Below are 13,167 nucleotides of genomic sequence, written 5' to 3'. Positions count from 1 at the left end.
GGTATACCTACACTGCAATCACTTTCATCTAGCCAGCTCGGTCACCAGAGTGGGTGAAGCCGCAATAGCCCCGTGAGTGATTATGCGCCGATTTCACAGCTCCAGTATCGGAGCTAGTAAGATTAAAGTTCGCTCGGGTGCATCTGCACAAGCTGCGATCACACCTCCGATTGCAGTGTGGACATACCCTTAGAGTTCCCCTTCCCTCTCCGGTGGGAATCCATTGCCGACGTCCCCATGTGTCTCTTGAGGGGGTCCCCAGCTCACTGAAGATCTCTCTCTTTCATAGGGATGCTGCCATCAGAGGAAGGGGGTTCAGAGACCGAGAGCCTTTATGAAATTGAGGGCATGAACAAATGGATTCTCTTCTTGTGAGTACACACACACACACACACACACACACACACACACACACACACACACAGAGTCTCTCTCTCTCCTGCCTGATCCTGACTCTCCTGCTCTTGGAATCAATCCTGTTGTAAGAGCCCCTATCGGAAGAGCTGGTAGTTTTGTTGGGGGCGGGGGATACACCATGTTCAGTGCAGCCCACGCAAAGGTGGATTTGGCTATGTCCGGCTCTGGAAAAAGGCTAGTTCAGGTGGTATCCCACCTCTTCTTTTGGGGGGCCATGCGTCAAGCTCCTCTCCACTATCCCTCCTCCTACCCAGCACACCCCAGGGCTCTGGGAACTGCGTGAGTGGTGTCAGGAAATCCAAGGTCATTCCGACTGATGAACAGGTGAGGCCAGCGCACTCTTTAAGGGGCAGTGTCCTCTCCAGAGCATGCACAGGACCGGCCGCCATGCGGAAGGGAAGGCATCTCATGGATCCTGCGCTGGGCGAGCAGCCCGGACACCTGGGTTCTATTCCTTGCCCAAGTGCCTTAGTTTCACCATCTGTAAAATGGGGATAAATGAAGCACACTTCCCCAGGGCTTTGAAACAAGTTGTTCATTAACACACCAGCGTCTCCTTTGTTACCCTGGTGCATCCCCATTTGGCGTCGTGGTGATTGAGTGGGGACTTTGACCCCGTGCTGGTAATAGTTTGGGATGGAGGAAAGGTGGTAGAGAGGGGCAAAGCGGTATCCCTGCCTGCAGAACCCCTCTCCTATGCATTTGCGTGGGTCCATAGGAGCTGGTGGGCAGGGCGCTTTGCAATGACTCTGCCCTCTGGGGCTGGGTGCTGGGGGGGCAGGGAGCCCTGAAGTCACCCCTCTTGGCCCATCTCTCTAGCCGGCAGTGGAGGTGATGGAACCGCCTGTTCCGCAGGAAGTGCCGCGAGGTGGTGAAGTCCAAGTTTTTCTATTGGCTGGTGATCCTGCTCATCTCGCTGAACACCCTGTCAATCGCCTCCGAGCATCACTGGCAGCCCGAGTGGCTGACCCATGTGCAAGGTGAGCAGGGCGGCCCGGGGCTGGGGAGCCGCTGCCGGTTCAGTGCATCCACGGGCGGGCGTGCGCACACGCCTGCCCACACGTGAACACCCACATAGACACCCACACACACCAACGCACATACGTGCATGCGCCTGCGCACCACACACACACGCAAAAGTGCACGCACACCCCCGTGCCTGTGTGCACATGTAGTTTCCTCCCGGTCTTGTGTTTCCCCTCCTGCGCACAGACCCACCTCTTGCTGGGGTGGGGAAGGGAGCGTTCTGCTGCCGCTGCTCAGGGCTAGGAGCTGGGCAGGTAAGTGTGAGTCAGGCTCCTCTTCCTCCCTGCTGCGCTGCCCCAGGATCGTAGGCTGGGGGAGAGGGAGGCAGCAGGGGGTGTAGTGAGAGGGCGGAGGAGGATGTGGTCTCATGAGCAGCTGCTAGTGGCCATCGGGGGATCTGCCGCCTCAGTCCAGAGCGCTGACTGGCTGGGTTCGCTGCTTGCAGACAGCGCCAACCGGGTGCTGCTGGCGCTCTTTGCGGCCGAGATGCTGCTGAAGATGTACGCGCTGGGCCTGCGCCAGTACTTCATGTCCCTCTTCAACCGCTTCGACTGCTTCGTGGTGTGCCTCGGCATCCTGGAGATTATCCTGGTGGAGATCAACGTCATGTCACCCCTGGGCATCTCTGTCCTGCGGTGCATTCGCCTGCTGAGGATCTTCAAGATAACCAGGTGGGGGCACCTCTCCCCAGGGCCTGGGGTCAGGCAGTACAGGCAGGGGGGCTTGCACTGGGAGGCTGGGCTGTCCTTACCCCTTCTGAGGCCTCAGGCATGACTACAACTATGAGCTGCCAGAGGCTGAGGAAGGGGAACTGGTGAGTTCTCTGGCCTCTGTGTGGCCAGGGTCAGGATACCTAGTGTCTGTTTACAACTCTGGGAGGGGAGTGGGGTCTAGTGGTTAGAGCAAGGGCTTAGGAGTCAGGACTCCTGGGTTCTATCCCAGCCACAGGAGGGGGGTGGGGTCTAGTGGTTAGAGCAGGGAGGCTGGGAGTCAGGACTCCTGGGTTCTGTTCCCAGCTCTGGGAGGGGAGTGGGGTCTAGTGGGTCAAAGCAGGGGGCGGGGAGCCAGGATTCCTGGGTTCTCTCCCTGGTCTGGGAGGGGAGGGGGGTCTAGTGGATCAGAGCAGGGGAGGTGGAGGGCTGGGACACAGAACTCTGGGGCTCTAATCTGATACTGACTCACCGCTATCAGCCCCCAGCTGATCAGGCTGTCCTGTGAGTGGTGGGGCAAACCACACTCTGAGGGTAGGTCTACACTTACCCGGTAGTTCTGCGGCGAGCGATCGAACTTCTGGGTTCGACTTATCGCGTCTTGTCTGGACGCGATAAGTCGAACCAGGAAGTGCTCGCCGTCGACTGCGGTACTCCAGCTAGACGAGAGGAGTACCGCGGAGTCGACGGGGGAGCCTGCCTGCCGCGTGTGGACCGAGGTAAGTTCGAACTAAGGTACTTCGAACTTCAGCTACGTTATTCACGTAGTTGAAGTTGCGTACCTTAGTTCGAATTAGGGGGTTAGTGTAGACCTGGCCTAAGTAGTTACCTGCGGCCCTGCTGGAAGGAGGGCGTGGAGAGTGCAGGGTCTGAGCCCTCCTGCCACGAGACAAACCAGCAGCTCAGCCTGTCCTTTGGGACCCAGCGAGGCTCCTCCCAGCTACCCGGAGCAGGAGCAGGAACCTGCTCTGCCAGAGGGGTCCCGGAGACACAACAGAGCTGGGAGCTGAGAATGCCACAGGATTCATGAACCTCACTTCCCTAGGTTGGGATATTTGGTGGCAATAATGAAAATGGGGGGAAGCTGGGCATGGGGTTCACCTGGCTCCCCAGATCTATCTAGGTAGATACTTATCTGCCCTCATCACCATAACATCAGAGCAACGGATTCCTCCTCACGCCCCCTGTGCGGCAGGGCAGCATCCTTATTCCTGTTTCATGCATGGGGAACGGAGGCACGGAGGGGCTAAGTGCCAGGCCTATGGTTGCACAAGACATCTGTGGCGAAGCCAGGAACTGAGTACTAGGATGTGTTTCTTAATGGAGAGCACACTTGAATGGGAATCAGGAGACGTGGCTTCTACTCCCAGCTCTGCCACTGGCCTGCTGGGGGACCTGGGGCAAGTCATAACCCTGCCCAGTGCCTCAGTTTCCCCACTTGTGAGATGGGGACAAGGAATCTGGCCTCCTTTGCAAAGCACTTTGAGATCTACTGATGAAAAACAGCACAGAAGAGCTAGGCATTATTCTTATCATCTCCTGTCTAACACCTGGTCCCAGGACCACACGGGAGACATTTGGCCAAGCGGAGATGAGATGATGGAGTGTCCCCCTCGAACTGAGCAGGGCATTCCCCTCATCACCCTGCCCCCCATTTCTGCTTGTGCGCCCCAGCGGTGCCCCTCGACGTAAGCAGCCTGTGTGCCTCTCCTCACGCTAGGTACTGGACCTCTCTGAGCAACCTGGTGGCATCCCTGCTAAACTCGGTCCGCTCCATCGCCTCCCTGCTCCTCCTCCTCTTCCTCTTCATCATCATCTTCTCCCTGCTGGGGATGCAGCTCTTCGGCGGGAAGTTCGACTTTGAAGACATGGAGGTGCAGCGCAGCACCTTCGATAACTTCCCCCAGGCGCTCATCAGTGTCTTCCAGGTACGGGGCATGGGGTGCAGCGGGCATCAATCCCGCTGGTCTAACGCATAGAGGAGGGGCTGAAGTCAGGATACCTGGGTTCTTTTTTGGGCTCTGGGGGACAGTGTGACTTAGTGGTTAGAGCAGGGAACCAGAAGTCAGGACTCCTGGGTTCTGTTCTTTCTGGTCCAGTGGAATGGTTCTACCTGACCTGTTCTTTCACTCACCCCGTCTCCCAGATCCTGACCGGAGAAGACTGGAATTCAATCATGTACAATGGGATCATGGCTTATAAAGGGCCCTCCTTCCCCGGCGTGCTGGTATGCATTTACTTCATCATCCTCTTTGTCTGCGGGAACTGTATCCTCTTTCTAGTCAGTTGGGGAGTAACAGCTGGGCGTTTTCTTGTCTTATCCAGCACAGTCACATCTAGGTTCAAGTACACATCGGGGAAGGGCTATGGGGCTGGGTATGGTATGTTCAGACATCATAGTACCAGGAGTGAGGGAAATGGTGAAACAGGAGTGGGGGTTAAAAGGGATGAAAAAATCAGTTGGGTAGCTCTCTTGGTCTCATGGCTTTGGATCCCACTGCTAACACCAACAGAGATTCACTGGTGACAGCCAAGCGGCAGCTGTCATGGGTACACAGAGGGCTCGTTGCTGAACCTGGGGTTCTCCCCAGCTGCCTGCGTACATTGCTTAGTGTCACCACACAGGCTCTCGCTAAGCCTGGGCCATGGAAGGGACTCATTCCTTACATGCTCATATGCTCCTTACATTCCTTACATGCTCCCTAAGCTCCTTAGCCCCACCCCCTCTCAGATATCCTGCTCAATGTCTTCCTGGCCATTGCTGTGGACAATCTGGCCGAGGCCGAGAGCCTGACGTTGGCCCAGAAAGCCAAAGCCGAGGAGAAGAAGCGGAGGAAAATGTCCAGGTCGGTGCTGCTCTCTGCTGCTTAAAAGCGGGAACCCCCAAGGGCCCAGGGCTTGCAAATCAGTGTGAGCTGCTGGTCTTGGGCATCATCTCAGCAGCATTCATTGCGTCTCTGCCATGGCCTCACTCCTCACCTCTCCTTTTCGGTTCCCCTGTCCAGAAGTTACCCAGAGAAATCTGAGGAGGAAAAGCTCCTGCTGGCCAAGAAGCTGGAGCAGAAAGCCAAGGCTGAAGGAATCCCCACCACAGCCAAGGTCAGTGCCGCGACCCCTCTGAGCTCGTCTGAACAAATGTCTAGGGGAACTTTCCCTGGCAGTTGAGGAGTACGGTACCGAGCAGTAATGTCTTCCCATTATTTGTCCTGTCGTGCATGAAAGGTGGATGGCCATGGGGGGAGGGAGGGAGATTTCCCCAGGGCCCACCGAATGACTGGGGACAAAATCCTGAGCTTCAGCAGACGCATCTCCAGAGACTTGTAGCAAGACATCCATTCTGTATGCCCTGTAGGCCCGGATCATTCCTCTGACGAGCGAGCCTGCTTTCCCTGCCCCTCCCAAAACGCGTGGCGGGGGGACGGGGAGTGGGACTCAGTGGGTACAGGCCCACGATCAAAGGTCCTGTATCAAAGGACTGTCTCGGTGGAGTTTCCACTCAAGATCTTTCTACACACACGTGTTCACAGACACACACACATGTAGGGCCCGTCAGAGGCCCTTGTCCAACTGGCCAGTGATCCTGGCTCCCCTGCCTCGTGTTGTTTATTATTAATTATTTCTATTATGGTAGCGCCTAGGAGCAGTGGCAGATTAGTCACTGGGCCCGGGGCCCCAGCCAACTGGGAGGCCCCCGGAAAAAATCTGCCGGCGGCAGCGAAAGCCTGGAGCTGCGGCCGCCGGGCGGGTGAGGCTGGAAAGCCCCCACGCACTGACCCTGTTCCATGGCAGAAGTGTTGGGCAGGGGAAGCCCCCTCCACAGCAGCCAGACCCTGGTCCCACAGAGAAGCACGGGGGTGGCGGGGGAAGCCTCAGCATCCAGACCCTGGGACTGAAGGAGCTCTCACACCCTGCTGTGGCCCCCGGGCCGTGGCACGGGACAGAGCTTCTTGGTCTTGGGGCGCAGTGGGGGGGGGCAGAAAGGAGCAAAAGGGGTTGTGGGGCTGCAGTGGGGGGGCAGAATGAGGAGGACCCTGGGTGGAACAGGGGCGGGCCCCAGGGGAAGGGGCAGAAAGGGGTGGGGCTGTGGGTGGGGCCACAGGCAGAAGGGGTGGGGAGGGGCCCCCCACTTGCTCTGGCCCAAGGCCCCAGGGAACCTTAATCCGCCTCTGCCTAGGAGCCTCCATCGTGGGTCAGAGCCCCATTGTGCCAGGCACTGTACAAACACAGAACAAACAGATGGCTCCTGCCCCAATGGGAGATCGGGGGAGCTCTCCCTCCCTCTCGCCTGCAGCATTGTCCCGCTGGCCTGGGGAAGGCTGGCACGCAGAGCCCTGGCAGTGCCACGGGTGGTGTTTCCGGGATGCTCAGCTAGTCGCCTCTCTCTCTCCTTCTCAGTTAAAAGTGGACGAGTTTGAATCAAACGTGAATGAGATCAAAGACCCCTACCCTTCTGCTGACTTCCCAGGTAAGGCTCTGGCTTGATCCTTGCCTCCAGCCGGAGAGATTGAAGGAGCGATGGAAAGGGTTGGGGTGGCTTGCAGAGAGAAATCCCATTGGAGGGCTCTGGTCCCAAGAGTGCAGCTCAGCTAGTGGCTTATTACGATGCAGAAAGCCACATGGTTTGTTTCCAGCAGACGCCGAGCTGGAATAAACTCTGTGCAGTTCTCTGCAGCACTTGGTCTGTGTATGAGGGTAGGGGCGTGATCAGGGAGTTCTACCTCTCTCTGGGGAGGATACCAGACTCTGCACATGCCTCTTCCATTGCTTGTGGGGTGTTACTTGCCTCACTGACGGGTGAGTCCTGCTGGCCACTAGGGGGCGCACTAGGAGACATAAGATGGGGGACCCCCCCCCCACACTGAGAACAATGGGAGCTGGGAGCTGGGTTTGGCCAGGAGGATTTGAAGTCAGGACGTCGGGGGATACCCCAGGGTTTTGTCCTATGGGTCTCTAATGGCAAGCAGCATCTTGCTCCACAGCGGGAGTGTGAGTACCCCCAGGGGCTGTGGGGTGCGAGGGGAGCCACAGCCCTTCATCTAACTGTGGTGGCCACAATCTCTCTGCCCAGCATAAAAGGAAACATGGCCAGATGTCAGGTTCCTGATCCCTGCATGGAGGGTCAGAGCTGTTCTGCTGACTCATCCTGCAGTTGGACCACGGGGGTCTCATCATCCCCAACTCCGGATGGTTAAGGAAACAATCCCTCATTGGCTGCCCAGGATGGAGAGGGGCCAAGTGATCCTTCTCTACCTCTAAGTTTCAGCTTCTGCTAAGTTGTTGTGGTTTTTTTGGCTGCTGCTAAGTGAATGACCCCAACATGCGAGCTCAAAGTGACTGACTATGTTTCCCTCCCTCTGGCTGCTCCACAGGTGACGATGAGGAAGATGAGCCCGAAATCCCTGAGCCCTCGGCCACGCCCCCTGGCAGAGCTGCAGCTCAAGGAGAAAGCAGTACCCATGCCCGAAGCCAGTGCCTTCTTCATCTTCAGCCCAACCAACAAGTAGGTGCTGCTTCTCCTCCCATCTGTCAGAAACCCAGCAGTGATCAGCGAGGATAGAACCTGGAACCTCCCGACTGAGCTATAAAGTAACACCTTTAACTATAATGGGCTGTTACAGCCTCTGGAGCCAGCTGTGCCCACAAGCTGTCCCAGGGTAGAAGCAGGCCGGGCACACAGAATGAGGGGTGCCACCCCCGAGACTCACGCAGGGATCTCCCCAGCTGCACCACTCCCCAAGCTCTAACCTGGGCTGTCACTCAGCCCCTTGGAGCTGACAATGCTTTGACTGCCTGCCTCCCCTCTCTCCTTTCCCCAGGATCCGAGTGCTGTGCCACCGAATCGTCAACGCCACCTGGTTCACCAACTTCATCCTGCTCTTCATCCTGCTCAGCAGCGTCTCCCTGGCGGCTGAGGATCCCATCCGGCCTGTGTCCTTCAGGAACAAGGTTCCCAGGATGGGCTGTTGGGGAAAGCAGTTTGAGCCACCAGAAACGTGCAGCTTCAGGGGAGCTGCTTGCCAGGCTATTGCCTTGTGCCCAAGGAGAGTTTAGTGCAGGGGATGAGGAATCAGGAGTCCTTGGTTCTTTTCCTGGCTCTGGAAGGAAAACCTGTTCCAGGGCTGCAGCAGGGGATTCTGGGTTCTCATTCCTGGCCTGGCACTAACTTTACTTTGTGGCCCTGGGCAAGTCACTTCCTCTCTGTGCCTCACCATCCCAGTCTGTAGCAGAGGGATAATAAAGTTGCCCTGTGAGGTTACATTCGTTCCCCGCTGGGATCTGCTCGGCCCCTGTGGTGCAGGGAGCGGTAGGGATGCCCGCAGAGCAGTCCATTGCCCTGTGAAGCACTCGGAGACCCCACAAGTGTGGATGGAGTTATTCATCAGAACTCCACAGCTGGAGGTGGGCCATTGGGCAGGGTGCAGAGGTGGCACCGAGCATTCGTGCTCTCAGGCGCTCGGCTGGCTGGTTCTTGCTCACGTGCTCAGGGTCCAACCGATCACCATATTTGGGGTCAGGAAGGAGTTTCCCCCCAGGTCACACCGGCTGGCATCTTGGGGCTGGCTGGTTTTGCCTTCCTCTGGGGCACAGATCACTTGCAAGGACCCGCTGGGTACGTCTCAATAAAACAAATCCCTGCCATTGCAGGGGCCTGAGCCATTGGTGGGCCCCTCGATCACTGGACTGCTGGCTCAGGTTTCCGTGGAAACCTCAGCAGCGTGGGGCACACAGCTGAGGTAAAATGGGACTGCTCTAAAAAACTGGAATCAGGACTCCTGGCTTCTGCCCCTAGCACTGCCACTAACTGCCTGTGTGATCACTGGCAAGTCACTTAACATCACTCTGTGCCTCAGTTTCCCCACCTTTAAATTGTCTTGGATTGTAATACTGTGGATGTACAGAGCCTTTCATCTGAGGACCCCAAAGCACTGTCACTAACCTCGTTTTACACATAGGGAAACTGAGGCCTGGAGAGGGGAAATTACTTGCCCAAGGTCACCCAGCTAGATGCTTACAGAGCTGGGAAAAGAACCCAGGAATCCTGACACCTTAGGCCATGGTCCTTTCCCAGAACCAGGAATTGAACCCAGGAGTCCTGACCCTAAATCGCCAGCATTAACCACTAGAACACTGACTGGCGAGGCCACATCTGGAGTACTTTGTCCAGTTTTGGGCCCCCCACTACAGAAGGGATGTGGACAAATTGGAGAGAGTCCAGCGGAGGGCAATGAAAATGATCAGGGGGCTGGGGCACATGACTTACGAGGAGAGGCTGAGGGAACTGGGCTTATTTAGTCTGCAGAAGAGAAGAGTGAGAGGGGATTTGATAGCAGCCTTCAACTACCTGAACAAGGGTTCCAAAGAGGATGAAGCTCGGCTGTTCTCAGTGGTGGCAGATGACAGAACAAGGAGTAATGGTCTCAAGTTGCAGTGGGAGAGGTCTAGGTTGGATATTAGGAAAACCTATTTCACTAGGAGGGTGGTGAAGCACTGGAATGGGTTCCCTAGGGAGGTGGTGGAATCTCCATCTTTAGTGGTTTTTAAGTTCCGGCTTGACACAGCCCTGTCTGGGATGATTTAGTTGGGGTTGTTCCTGCTCTGAGCAGGGGGTTGGACTTGATGACCTCCTGAGGTCCCTTCCAACCCTAATCTTCTATGATTCTATGAACACTCTCCCCTCCCAAAGATGGGAACAGTAACTAGGAATCCTGGCTCCCGGGCTCTAACCCTTGGACTGCTGTGCTCTGCCAAGGATAATCCTTTCCTGACTGCTGTGGGGGCTGGGAAGCTTAATTCATTAGTGTCGTAAAGATGCTGGTGCGAAAGGAGCAGTCACAGTGCAAAGCATGTATGTATTATTGTTGTATTTATTATTAGCACCAGGTGTGCAGTTTCCATTCAGCGGGGCAGTGTGCCGTCTGTCTGCCAAAGCTCCCGGTTGTAGGACGTTCAAATAACATCTGGTCTCCCGAGTTACCAAAACCTCTGCCTGATTTTTATCTTCAGATTCTGGGATATTTTGACATCGGCTTCACCCCCGTGTTCACAGTTGAAATAGTCCTGAAGGTGAGTCACACCCCATCTTTCTGGAGACGGTGCATAATGGGGTGATGCCGTGAGGGGAGCCGCTGATCGGGGCAGAGCAGAGGCAGGCGTCAGAAGTGGCTGCAGTGAATGGGGAATCTTTGATTGAGGCTGCTGCACACAGACAGACACTGGGGGGGGTCGCTGGCCAGCTTGTGTCACTTACTGTCACCACTAGGACGGCCACCTCCGTACAGCTGGTCAGCACATTTTCCTCAAACGTTTTTCGTTAGTTTCTCCAAAACTGAAATTTGTCATGAAATTGTGTTGATTCTGACAAAAATTCCTGCCCAAAAAAAGAGGTTTGGAAATATTCAAAATGTTGTTTAGAATTTGATGTCCTTTCTTTTTTCATGTTTACATTATTTCATACCATGGCAGGAGTAACAGCACATAATAGGTTTCCATCAATACGAACTAGCAACTGCCATTAATGTACGCCCATAATATGCCCTATTACTGTGACATGTCATAATATAATAGAAATTAGGGCTGTCAATTAATCGCAGTTAACTCATGCGATTAAATAAAAAAGTCACGATTAGTCGCAGTTTTAATCGCACTGTTAATCAATAGAATGCCACCTGAAATTTGTTAAATATTTGTGGATGTTTTTCTACATTTTCAAATATATTGATTTCAATTACAACACAGAATACAAAGTGTACAGTGCTCACTTTATATTATTTTTGATTACAGATATTTGCACTGTAAAAATGATAAATAAAAGAAATAGTATTTTTGAGTTCACCTCATACAAGTACTGGAGTGCAATCTCTTTATTGTGAAAATGCAACTTACAAATGTAGATTTTTTTGGTTCCATAATTGCATTCAAAAACAAAACAATGCAAAACTTTAGAGCGGGGGTGGCCAACCTGTGGCTCCGGAGCCACATGCAGCTCTTCAGAAGTTAATATGCAGCTCCTTGTATAGGCACCGACTCCAGGGCTGGAGCTACAGGCGCCAACTTTCCAATGTGTTGGGGGGTGCTCACTGCTCAACCCCTGGCTCTGCCACAGGCCCTGCCCCCACTCCACCCCTTCCCGCGCCCTTCCTTGAGCCTGCTGTGCCCTCGTTCCTCCCCAGAGCCTCCTGTATGCCACGAAACAGCTGATTGGGAGGTGCGGGGAGGGAGGGGGAGGCGCTGATCGGCGGGGCTGCTGGTGGGCGGGAGATGGGGGGGGGAGCTGATGGGGGGCTGCTGACATATTACTGTGGCTCTTTGGCAATGTACATTGGTAAATTCTGGCTCCTTCTCAGGCTCAGGTTGGCCACCCTTGCTTTAGAGCAATGGTTCTCAAACCTTTTTTACTGGTGACCCCTTTCACATAGGAAGCTTCTGAGTGCGACCCCCATTATAAATTAAGAACACTTTTTTATATATTTAACACCATTATAAATGCTGGAGGCAAAGCGGGGTTTGGGATGGAGGTTGACCGCTCACAACCCCCCATGTAATAACCTTGTGACCCCCTGAGGGGTCCCAAACCCCAGTTTGAGAACCCCTGCTTTAGAGCCTACAAGTCCACTCAATCCTACTTCTTGTTCAGCCAATCACTCAGACAAAAAAGGTTTCAAAGTAACAGCCGTGTTAGTCTGTATCCGCAAAAAGAACAGGAGTACTTGTGGCACCTTAGAGACTAACAAATTTATTTCAGCACAAGCTTTCGTGGGCTACAGCTCACTTCTTCGGATGCATAGAATGGAACACACAGACAGAAGATATTTATACATACAGAGAACATGAAAAGGTGGAAGTATGCATACCAACTGTAAGAGGCCAATCGATTGAGATGAGCTATCAGCAGCAGAAGAAAAAAAATCTTTGAAGTGATAATCGAGATGACCCACAGAAGGTGTGAGGAGAACTTAACATGGGGGGAAAAAATTCAATTAGTGTAATGACCCAACCATTCCCAGTCTCTAAAGTTTGTTTACATTGACGGGAGATACTGCTGCCTGCTTCTTATTTACAATGTCACCAGAAAGTGAGAACAGGCGTTCACATGGCACTTTTGTAGCTGGCATTACAAAGTATTTATGTGCCAGATATGCTAAATATTCGTATGCCCCTTCATGCTTCAGCCACCATTCCAGAGGACAGGCTTCCATGCTGATGACGCTCGTTAAAAAAATAACAGGAGTACTTGTGGCACCTTAGAGACTAAGGCCTTGGCTACACTGGCAATTCACAGCGCTGCACTTGCTGCGCTCAGGGGTGTGAAAAAACACCCCCCCTGAGCGCAGCGAGTGCAGCGCTGTAAAGCGCCAGTGTAATCAGCGCCTGCAGCGCTGCACGCTCCCTCGCAGCACTGCAAGCTATTCCCCTCGGAGAGGTGGAGTACTTGCAGCGCTGCGAGAGAGCTCTCGCAGCGCTGGCGGCGCGACTACACTCGCGCTTCACAGCGCTGCCGCGGCAGCGCTGTGAATCCGCGAGTGTAGCCAAGGCCTAACAAATTTATTAGAGCATAAGCTTTAGTGGGCTACAACCCACTTCTTCGGATGCATATAGAGTGAAACATATATTGAGGAGATATATATACACACATACAGAGAGTATGAACAGGTGGGAGTTGTCTTACCAACTCTGAGAGGCCAATTAAGTAAGAGAAAAAAAACTTTTGAAGTGATAATCAAGATAGCTCAGTACAGACAGTTTGATAAGAAGCAAGTGTGAAAATACTTACAAGGGGCGATAGATTCAATGTTTGTAATGGCTCAGCCATTCCCAATCTTTATTTAATCCTGAGTTGATTGTGTCTAGTTTGCATATCAATTCCAGCTCAATTCTCTCCTCAGACCCTACGCTACCAGCATTCCTAGCTATCTTCGAGACACCACTGACTTCCTGAGGAAACTACAATCCATCGGTGATCTTCCAGAAAACACCATCCTGGCCACTATGGACGTAGAAGCCCTCTACACCAATA

General features: G+C 54.0%; 1 pseudogene; it reads left to right on the top strand.

Moving 5' to 3' along the window:
• The window catches only part of LOC135884608 (voltage-dependent L-type calcium channel subunit alpha-1S-like), a 46,672-nt pseudogene that overhangs the window by 29,974 nt on the left and 3,531 nt on the right, over positions 1 to 13,167 (top strand).

Source organism: Emys orbicularis, chromosome 10 (assembly GCF_028017835.1).
Source record: "Emys orbicularis isolate rEmyOrb1 chromosome 10, rEmyOrb1.hap1, whole genome shotgun sequence".
NCBI lineage: Eukaryota > Metazoa > Chordata > Testudines > Emydidae > Emys > Emys orbicularis.
Note: the sequence above shows the minus strand (reverse complement) of the source record. Positions and strands in the feature narration are given on the sequence as shown.